At 38.4% G+C, this 10,732-nt stretch overlaps 1 long non-coding RNA gene across 1 annotated transcript; it reads right to left on the reverse strand.

Moving 5' to 3' along the window:
- Nucleotides 1-981: 981 nt before the first annotated feature.
- LOC128292973 (uncharacterized) lies at nucleotides 982-10,122 on the reverse strand. The gene is made up of 3 exons (XR_008282976.1): nucleotides 9,964-10,122; nucleotides 9,007-9,048; nucleotides 982-1,036 (listed from the first exon to the last, which is right to left on the reverse strand). It is a non-coding gene; the product is annotated as an uncharacterized LOC128292973 (long non-coding RNA).
- Between the last annotated feature and the right edge of the window lie 610 nt (nucleotides 10,123-10,732).

A 10,732-nucleotide genomic window follows, 5' to 3' on the forward strand; every position in this document is an offset into this window, starting at 1 on the left:
AGTAGGGGAAGACATTCCTCATTATTTTTGTCATTTTATTTGTTGATTTTACTGTTGTGTTACTGTTGTTGCTGCCTTGTGCTCGTTTCTGCCCATATTTATTTTTTTAGAATATTCTGCCTCTTTTCATGCCCAAGATTTTAACTAGGAATTATCCATTGTTTGACCTGTGAGTATGATTCTTATCTACTGAGTTAGTTATAATTTCACTATATTGATTTCATCTCCACTATTTTATTTTTATTAGGATAAAATAATTATGATTAATAGAGTTAACCCTATCTTGCTTATAGTAAAATTGAATAAGTTTAAATGCAAAGAGGACACTTAATACAATTGTATGCTAAATTTATGTTCATGACTGTTAGGGAGTTGCCGAAACTTATTTTTGACACTTGATTGTTTTTCGTAGTCCTCCAAAATTGTAGCACCCCAAACCCAGCCCAGAAGTTATGGCCGGATCCGGCATGCCACATCAAAAACGTTAAAAAAAAATTCATTCTAAGTCCAGAAAATCGTACTTGATGTTCAAAAGATTAATTCATTAAAGGTTAAAGTGAATGGAAGTCAGTGCACCGTAGGAAACCGGAAAAGAGGTGGTGAGTCCATCGGACCGCTAAGTACCAATCTCCTTCGGATCCAATCCTAGACATGCATACCGCCATTGCCACACCTTAACGTCATGGATATTTCTAGGAAACCGATTTGATTAAGTCATTTTAGGAAAAGTGATTAATTTTGGAAAATACTTTCATTCGGAAGCTTTGCTTGTTGTCGTGTTATTTTGAAATCAATTGTTGTTTTTGAAAACGTGCCTAAAGCTATCCAATTTCAACAGTTAAATATAAATATTACCTATCTTAATAAAACATATAAAAAACCATCAAAAATAAATAAGCGGCCTTATTACATTTAAAAGCCCAAAACCTCAAACGTAATTAAAAGGATGTCCAGTTCACGTAAGAAAATCAAACTTTCGAGCGGTGGCCACTCCGAATTCCCTCACAGCTCCAAGCCCACTATGGTTGGGGATTTCCTGCGTGGATGAAAAAATAAAAGGGGTGAGTTTAGGGAAACTCAGTGTGTAAGGAAAACCCATTCAAAGCCCAAGTCAGCTCAAGCCTATTGGGCCTAAGCCCATTCAGGTAACAGTGGTACTAGGCCAGAGCCCTTTTCAGATTACAATAAACTGGGCCTTAGCCCCTTATTCAGATAACAGTATGGCCCATAGGCTCATTTCAAAATACATGCAATATCAATAACATATGCAAGCCCATTTGGGGAGACTACTCAACCCACCAACCACTACACTCCACCCGTACCAGCCATACACTCCATGTGGGGAATAACTCAACCCACCTAGCCCAACACTCCACAGTTGCAGCCTTGCTGCTCAGTTAACAGTAAATTAAGGCAAAGCCTCCAGTACGTGGACAAGCCACTTTCAATACTTCCTCCGTCAATATCCCAGTCCCATGCATCAGATAATAACAACATGGCATGCAGTGAATAACAACAGTCAAACATGCATTTAGGTCAATTTAACCCTAGGGGTATTTCGGTGATTTATCTCTTAGGGGTAAAATTGTAAATTTTCCACTTTTAAAGGTATTTCAGTAATTTATCTATTTTAGGGTTTTTCATGCATATTCCTACTTTTCACGTACTAACGTAATCACGCATCGAGGGTTCTTACGAATTGGGCCGTTGGCCCATCATTCCAATTTTGGCCCATTAAGCCCAAAAATATCGAGGGCATAGAAATCATGCACTTTGCGGTCCAAACATTGCAGCTTACCAAAACATTAATCGATTTACCTCACGAGCATTCGCGACACTCGCAAATCTACAAAATACCGATTTTCGGCATTTCGCTTTTCGACTTTTGCCGATCTAGACTAAGAAAGAGGGTGTTAGTTACACACTTTTTGCGACGATATCTCGACGAGATCCACATACGAACCGCCTACAATTGGATTACTAACACGATAATCTAACTATTCAAATACGAACTACGTATTAATCCCTTACAATATTCGGCCAACCACACCTACAGATCATAGTAAGCTTATAAGAAATCAATAAGCAACTCATTAACAAATTTTTGTCAATGTTTACCACATAATCATAATTTCACTGCAAGCTGTCTTCCTGAGCAACAGTCACTAAATCATTTATAACTGGAGCTACGAAACTCCAAATCAAGTTCCGTTAATTTTCCCTGAAAATAGACTCATATATCTTCTATCTATAAAATTTTAAGAATTTTTGGTTTAGCCAATCAATACCAGAATTTTCTCAAAGTTTCCCATGTTTCACTATTTGACTAATCTGACCACTCTTCATTACGAATCAAATTTCTCATTGAACAGAATTCAAAATATGTTCTTGTTTATTTCATTAGAAACTAGACTCAATAAGCTTTAATTACATAATTTATTCAGCTTCTAATTCATCTCCCACAATTTATGGTGATTTTCCAAAGTCACGTTACTGCTGCTGTCCCAAGCAGATTTATTACCAAATCACTCTTTCATACACCTATCTTGCATGCATGTTATTTAAACATGTATATCACCAATCAATCATCACATATCTATGATTTTTACTTAAGCATAATCTCCATTTCATCATTTTAAAGCACATGTTAGCTGATTTTTCCTTTAGCATCTAAGGCACATGCATGCTCATTTGTTTGGCTCAACTTCACATATCTTCCATTTTCATCAAAAGAACATGAAACAACAACCATTTCCTTCATTTTAATTCATGACTAAATGCTCACAACACAACTAAAAATCAAAATATACTTCAAGAGTTAAGGTAGAATCAAGAAGAACTCATGAACATCAAGATAGAAGCAAGGTACCAAGAACTTACCTTCAATTTTCCTCCTCCTAATGACCGAATACTCAAGAGCTTTCTCCTCTCCTTTCTCTTCTCTAACTTTCAGCTATGATGAACAAAGATGGACAAAACTTTGTTCTTTTCATCCCTTTTTCTTTTAATAAAACTTCATATTTCATCCATTTAATTCTTTAATACAAAAGACATGATATTCTTATCATGAAACATTTACCTAACCCATTATCATGAAACATTTACCTAACCCATTGTCATGGAACATTTACCTAACCTATTATCATGAAACATTTACCTAACCTATTATCATGAAACATTTACCTAACCCATTATCATGGAACATTTACCTAACTTATTATCAATTTGTATCAATTTGTACCATAAATTATGGATATCAAGTGTACATTTTGTCTACAACAACATGATGGTTGGCCACTTCATGTAAAATGGGAGGTTTATCATGCAAATCCTCCTATTTTGCACTCCTATTTATTTGGCCACTTCAATTTAGCCTATAGCATTTTCAAACATTTTCACATAGGTCCTATTTCATAATTTCACTCACAAATGACAAAATCAAAGCATGAAATTTTGTCAACATTCACAAATTCGAAAATTGGGGCGTTATAACTCTACCCCTTAAAGAAATTTCGCCTCGAAATTTACGATCCAATTAGTTGAGGGTATTGTTGACGATAGTCTCTTCTAATTCCCAAGTAGCTTCTTCCTTCCATGATTACGCATACAGTACTTTTACCAATGTAACCGACTTCCTTCTTAGAACTTTAACCTCTCGATCTAAAATTTGTATGGGTTCTTCCTCAAAGGTAAAATCAGTCCTTCAATTTCTGCAACTGGCAGGACATGAGCAGGGTCAGAATGATAACGCCTTAACATGGAGACATGAAAAACATCGTGAATCCTATCTAACTCTGGAGGCAATTCCAACTGATAAGCCACTGGGCCTACTCGCTTCAAAACCCGATAAGGCCCAATGAACCGCGGACTCAACTTGCCCTTCTTACCGAACCTTAATATCTTCTTCCAAGGAGAAATCTTTAAGAAGACCATATCACCTACTGAGTACTCAATCTCCTTACGCTTCAAATCTGCATATGACTTTTGCCTATCAGATGCTTCTTTTAACTGGTCCCTAATTATTCTAACCTTATCCTCAGTATCAGCTACCAACTCTAGTCTAAGAATTTGTCGCTCTCCTAGTTCAGTCCAACAACTAGGTGTACGACACCTTAAATCCATACAAGGCTTTATACGGTGCCATTCGAATACTCACCTGGTAACTGTTATTGTACGCAAATTCTGCCAACGGCAAGTAATCCTCCCAACTACCTCGAAAGTCAATCACGCATCCCCTCAACATGTCCTCCCGAATCTGAATAACCCTCTCTGACTGACCATCAGTTTAGGGATGGAAAGCCATACTTAAGTTCAATCGTGTCCCCAACGCCTCATGCAACTTTTGCCAAAACCGAGATGTAAATCTGGGATCCCGGTTAGAGAAAATCGAAACTGGGACTCCATGAAGTCGTACAATCTCTGCACATACAGCTTGGCTAACTTTTGAAGTGAAAAGTCAGTATGTACAGGTATGAAATGGGCTGATTTGGTCAACCTATCCACAATCACCCACACTGAGTCTTTCTTCGATGGTGTCAAGGGCAGCCCACTCACAAAGTCCATGGTTAGCCTCTCCCACTTCCAAAGTGGTATCTTCACTGGCTATAACAGTCCAGAAGGTAATTGATGCTCAGCTTTCACTTGCTGGCATGTCATACATTTCCCTACAAACTCCGTTACTTCTCGTTTAAGTCCAGGCCACCAGTACAATTCTCGTAAGTCGTGATACAACTTATTCCCTCCAAGATGCATGGCACATAGTCCTCCATGAGCTTCCTTCAATATTGTCTGCCTCAAATCAGAGTCCTTCAGAACATAAATTCTTCCTCGGAAACACAGAAATCCTTCGCCATCTAACCGAAACTCAGAAGTTTCCCATTCCTTAACTTGTTGAAAATGAGTGACCAAAGACTCATCGTTCAACTGCTTTTCCTTAATCTGATCCACCCAGATTAGCCTCACTTGCAACTCAGCCAACAAACTTCTATCATCATACAGACTCAGACGAGCAAACATTGATCTCAGATCAGATACAGTTCTACGACTTAGAGCATCAGCTACCATATTAGCCTTGCCTGGTGATACTCGATCGAATAGTCATAATCCTTAAGCAACTTAATCTATCTCCTTTGCCTAAGGTTCAGCTCCTTCTGAGTCAACAAATACTTAAGACCCTTGTGGTCTGTGTATATAATACACCTCTCCCCGTACAAGTAATGTCTCTAAATCTTAAGTGCAAATATCACTGCCGCCAACTCCAAATCATGAGTAAGATAGTTCCCTTCGTGAGGTTTAAGCTGTCATGATGCATATGCAACCACCTTTGCCTCCTGCATTAACACACAGCCCAAACCCATGTGTGATGCGTCACTGTACACAGTAAAATCCTTCCCAGACTCTGGCTGAATTAACACAGGTGCTTCAGTCAGAACTTTCTTCAACTTCTCAAAATCTTCCTGCTGCTTCTTAGTCTATACAAACGGTACTCTTTTCCTTATGAGTTTTGTCAAAGGTGCTACCATCACAGAAAAACCTTTCACAAACCTTCTGTAGTATCCTGCCAACCCTAGGAAACTTCAAATTTTCGACACCGTCCTAGGTGGCTTCCACTCCAAAATTGCTTCAATCTTTCGAGGGTCCACCTTAATCCCTTCGGTAGAGACCACATGTCTTAAGAAGGTTACCTCTCTCAACCAAAATTCACACTTGCTGAACTTCGCGAAGAGTTCCTTCTCTCTTAACACTCGCAGTACTATACGGAGATGCTCATCATGTTTCGCTTCAGTTTCAGAATATACTAGGATATTGTCAATAAAGATGACTATGAACTGATCCAAAAATGGTTGGAATACACGATTCATCAGATCCATAAATGCTGCAGGAGCGTTCGTTAGTCCAAATGGCATAACCAGAAATTCGTAATGACCATGCCGAGTCCTGAATGTCGTCTTTTGGATATCTGTCTCCTTGACCCTTAACTGATGATATCCAGATCGAAGGTCGATCTTGGAAAATACAGAAGCTCCTCTAAGCTAGTCGAATAGATCGTCAATCCTTGGCAGTGGATACTTATTCTTAATCGTCAGTTTGTTCAACTGGCGATAATCAATGCACATCCTCATCGTACCATCCTTCTTTTTTACGAATAGCACCGGTGCTCCCCATGGAGACACGCTTGGCCTAATAAAGCCCCTATCCAACAACTCTTGAATTTGAGCATTTAACTCTACTAACTCCTTCAGTGCCATCCTATACGGTGCGATAGACACAGGCACCATTCCAGGCAAAAAGTCTATTCCAAACTCAACTTCTCGATTCGGAGGCAATCCTGGAAGCTCCTCCGAAAAAATATCTTGCAACTCCTTTACGGTCCTAACCTTATCCACTGTCAGTCCCTCCTCTTCTGACTGACTTACAAATGCCAAATAGACCTCACAACCTTTCCGAATCCACTTTTCGGCTCTTAATGCCGACACCACATTGGACAAATAATCCCTTCGCTCACCAATCACCATAACCTCCTCATCCTTTGTGGTCCTTAACTCCATTCGTTTAGCAGCACAATCCAGAGTCGCTTTATGCTTAACAAGCCAGTCCATTCCCAAAATGAGATCAAACTCTCCGAATGGTAACTCCATCAGATCTCCAGGGAAAATCTTACCTTGAGTTTTTAAGGGTATATTCCAATACATTTTGTCTACCCTAACCGAGTGACCCAAAGGACTTAGTACAGATACCCCACTCACAACCTCCTCAGAGCAGTCCAAGTTGTCCATAATCCATTCTGTGGCCTCCAATCAATATTCTGCCACATTCGAGGCAATACCAGACACGCCCGTAAAGATCTCCGCTCTGTTAGCCCGAAGTCGTTTAGAAATAGATCCCCGAACTCCATTGCCCGTACTTGCCCTGGCAACCCTTTCCAGAACACGAAGCATTGCCTATGACAGGGCATCATCCTCGACAGCTCGATCATACGGCCCATTCTCATTCGTCGGTGGTGGTCGTACTACTCCAGTGGGTATGTGTTCAGAAGACGAAGATCCAGCTTGAGTACTACCTCAGCCTCGACCACGGTCTCTTCCCTGAGTAGCTCTCGTACTCATATCAATTTATCTTGCTTACGAATTTTTATGCATCAATTAATATTCCAGTGTTTATTACAGATGTTTTATGAATCAGACAGTAATTCAGAGTTTGTTTTCGCAGAATCGAAGTCTAGCTACAGTTTCAATCTCTTATCAGATTTTCCTATGGTTTCAGTATCACCTATCTAGAGTATCCTAGCAGGATTTCAGTACATACAAATAATTCAGAAAAATATTCAGAAGAGTTCAGAGTAATACTTACAGGCTTGAGCCGAAGGTTCGGAATGCCACCTTCTAAAGATCTAAATTTTGAAAATCAAGTTTTTCGCATTCTTTATAAAATTTTCGCTTTCAAAAATCTTTGTTTTTGTAAACCCATTCCACAGCCGAGTTGTTGTAACCTAGGCTCTGATACCACTAAATGTAGCACCCCAAACCCAGCCCAGAAGTTATGGCCGGATCCGGCATGCCACATCAAAAACGTTAAAAAAAATCCATTCTAAGTCCAGAAAATCGTACTTGATGTTCAAAAGATTAATTCATTAAAGGTTAAAGTGAATGGAAGCTGTGCACCAGGTAGGAAACCGGAAAAGAGGTGGTGAGTCCATCGGACTGCTTAAGTACCAATCTCCCTTTGGATCCAATCCTAGACATGCATACCGCCATTGCCACACCTTAACGTCATGGATATTTCTAGGAAACCGATTTGATTAAGTCATTTTAGGAAAAGTGATTAATTTTGGAAAATACTTTCATTCGGAAGCTTTGCTTGTTGTCGTGTTATTTTGAAATCAATTGTTGTTTTTGAAAACGCGCCTAAAGCTATCCAATTTCAACAGATTAAATATAAATATTACCTATCTTAATAAAACATATAAAAAACCATCAAAAATAAATAAGCGGCCTTATTACATTTAAAAGCCCAAAACCTCAAACGTAATTAAAAGGATGTCCAGTTCACGGAAGAAAATCAAACTTTGAGCGGGTGACCACTCGAATTCCCTCACGACCCAAGCCCACTATGGTTGGGGATTTCTGCGTGGATGAAAAATAAAAGGGTGAGTTTGGGAAACTCGGTGTGTAAGGAAAACCCATTCAAAGCCCAAGTCAGCTCAAGCCTATTGGGCCTAAGCCCATTCGTAGTAACAGTGGTCTTGGGCGAGCCCTTTTCAGATTACAATAAACCGGGCCTTAGCCCTTATTCAGATAACAGATATGGCCCATAGGCCCATTTCAAAATACATGCAACATCAATAACATATGCAAGCCCATTTGGGAGACTACTCAACCCACCAACCACTACACTCCACCCGTACCAGCCATACACTCCATGTGGGAATAACTCAACCCACCCATTAACACTCCACGATTTGCGACCTTCTTTGCTCGATTATCGATAAATTGAGGCAAAGCCTCCAAGATGCGTGGACAAGCCACTTTCGATACTTCCTCCGTCAATATCCCGGTCCCATGCATCGAGATAATAACAACATGGCATGCGTGAATAACAACGATCAAACATGCATTTAGGTCAATTTAACCTAGGGGTATTTGGTAATTTATCTCTTAGGGTAAAGCGTAAATTTTCCACTTTTAAAGGTATTTCAGTAATTTATCTATTTTAGGGTTTTCATGCATATTCCTACTTTTCACGTACTAACAGAATCACGCATCGAGGGTTCTTACCAAATTGGGCAGATTGGCCCATCATTCCAATTTTGGCCCATTAAGCCCAAAAATATCGAGGGCACAGAAATCATGCACTTTGCAGTCCAAACATTGCAGCTTACCAAAAACATTAATCGATTTACCTCACGAGCATTCGCACACTCGCAAATCTACAAAATACCGGTTTTCGGCATTTCGGCTTTTCGACTTTTGCCGATCTAGACTAAGAAAGAGGGTGTTAGTTACACACCTATTTGCGACGATATGCTGACGAGATCCACATACGAACCGCCTACAATTGGATTACTAACACGTTAATCTAACTATTCAAATACGAACTACGTATTAATCCCTTACAATATTCGGCCAACCACACCTACAGATCATAGTAAGCTTATAAGAAATCAATAAGCAACTCATTAACAAATTTTTGTCAATGTTTACCACATAATCATAATTTCACTGCAAGCTGTCTTCCTGAGCAACAGTCACTAAATCATTTATAACTGGAGCTACAAAACTCCAAATCAAGTTCCGTTAATTTTCCCTGAAAATAGACTCATATATCTTCTATCCATAAAATTTTAAGAATTTTTGGTTTAGCCAATCAATACCAGAATTTTCTCAAAGTTTCCCATGTTTCACTGTTTGACTAATCTGACCACTCTTCATTACGAATCAAATTTCTCATTGTACAGAATTCAAAATATGTTCTTGTTTATTTCATTAGAAACTAGACTCAATAAGCTTTAATTACATAATTTATTCAGCTTCTAATTCATCTCCCACAATTTATGGTGATTTTCCAAAGTCACGTTATTGCTGCTGTCCCAAGCAGATTTATTACCAAATCACTCTTTCATACACCTATCTTGCATGCATGTTATTTAAACATGTATATCACCAATCAATCATCACATATCTATGATTTTTACTTAAGCATAATCTCCATTTCATCATTTTAAAGCACATGTTAGCTGATTTTTCCCTTTAGCATCTAAGGCACATGCATGCTCATTTGTTTGGCTCAACTTCACATATCTTCCATTTTTCATCAAAAGAACATGAAACAACAACCATTTCCTTCATTTTAATTCATGACTAAATGCTCACAACACAACTAAAATCAAAATATACTTCAAGAGTTAAGGTAGAATCAAGAAGAACTCATGAACATCAAGATAGAAGCAAGGTACCAAGAACTTACCTTCAATTTTCCTCCTCCTAATGACCGAATACTCAAGAGCTTTCTCCTCTCCTTTCTCTTCTCTAACTTTCAGCTATGATGAACAAAGATGGACAAAACTTTGTTCTTTTCATCCCTTTTTCTTTTAATAAAACTTCATATTTCATCCATTTAATTCTTTAATACAAAAGACATGATATTTTTATCATGAAACATTTACCTAACCCATTATCATGAAACATTTACCTAACCCATTGTCATGGAACATTTACCTAACCTATTATCATGAAACATTTACCTAACCTATTATCATGAAACATTTACCTAACCTATTATCATGAAACATTTACCTAACCCATTATCATGGAACATTTACCTAACCTATTATCAATTTGTATCAATTTGTACCATAAATTATGGATATCAAGTGTACATTTTGTCTACAACAACATGATGGTTGGCCACTTCATGTAAAATAGGAGGTTTATCATGCAAATCCTCCTATTTTGCACTCCTATTTATTTGGCCACTTCAATTTAGCCTATAGCATTTTCAAACATTTTCACATAGGTCCTATTTCATAATTTCACTCACAAATGACAAAATCAAAGCATGAAATTTTGTCAACATTCACAGAATTCCCGAAAATTGGGGCGTTACAAAAATTAAAATTTTGTTTCCTGATAATAGTAAATGTTGATGCCTCCGTGGTTATGAGTGCAGCTTAAAACGTGACTGGCTGAGTAATCGGGGTAGGATGCTTGGGTTGTCATCCTACTTCGCATCGAAA

Source organism: Gossypium arboreum, chromosome 5, assembly GCF_025698485.1.
Source record: "Gossypium arboreum isolate Shixiya-1 chromosome 5, ASM2569848v2, whole genome shotgun sequence".
Lineage (NCBI taxonomy): Eukaryota > Viridiplantae > Streptophyta > Magnoliopsida > Malvales > Malvaceae > Gossypium > Gossypium arboreum.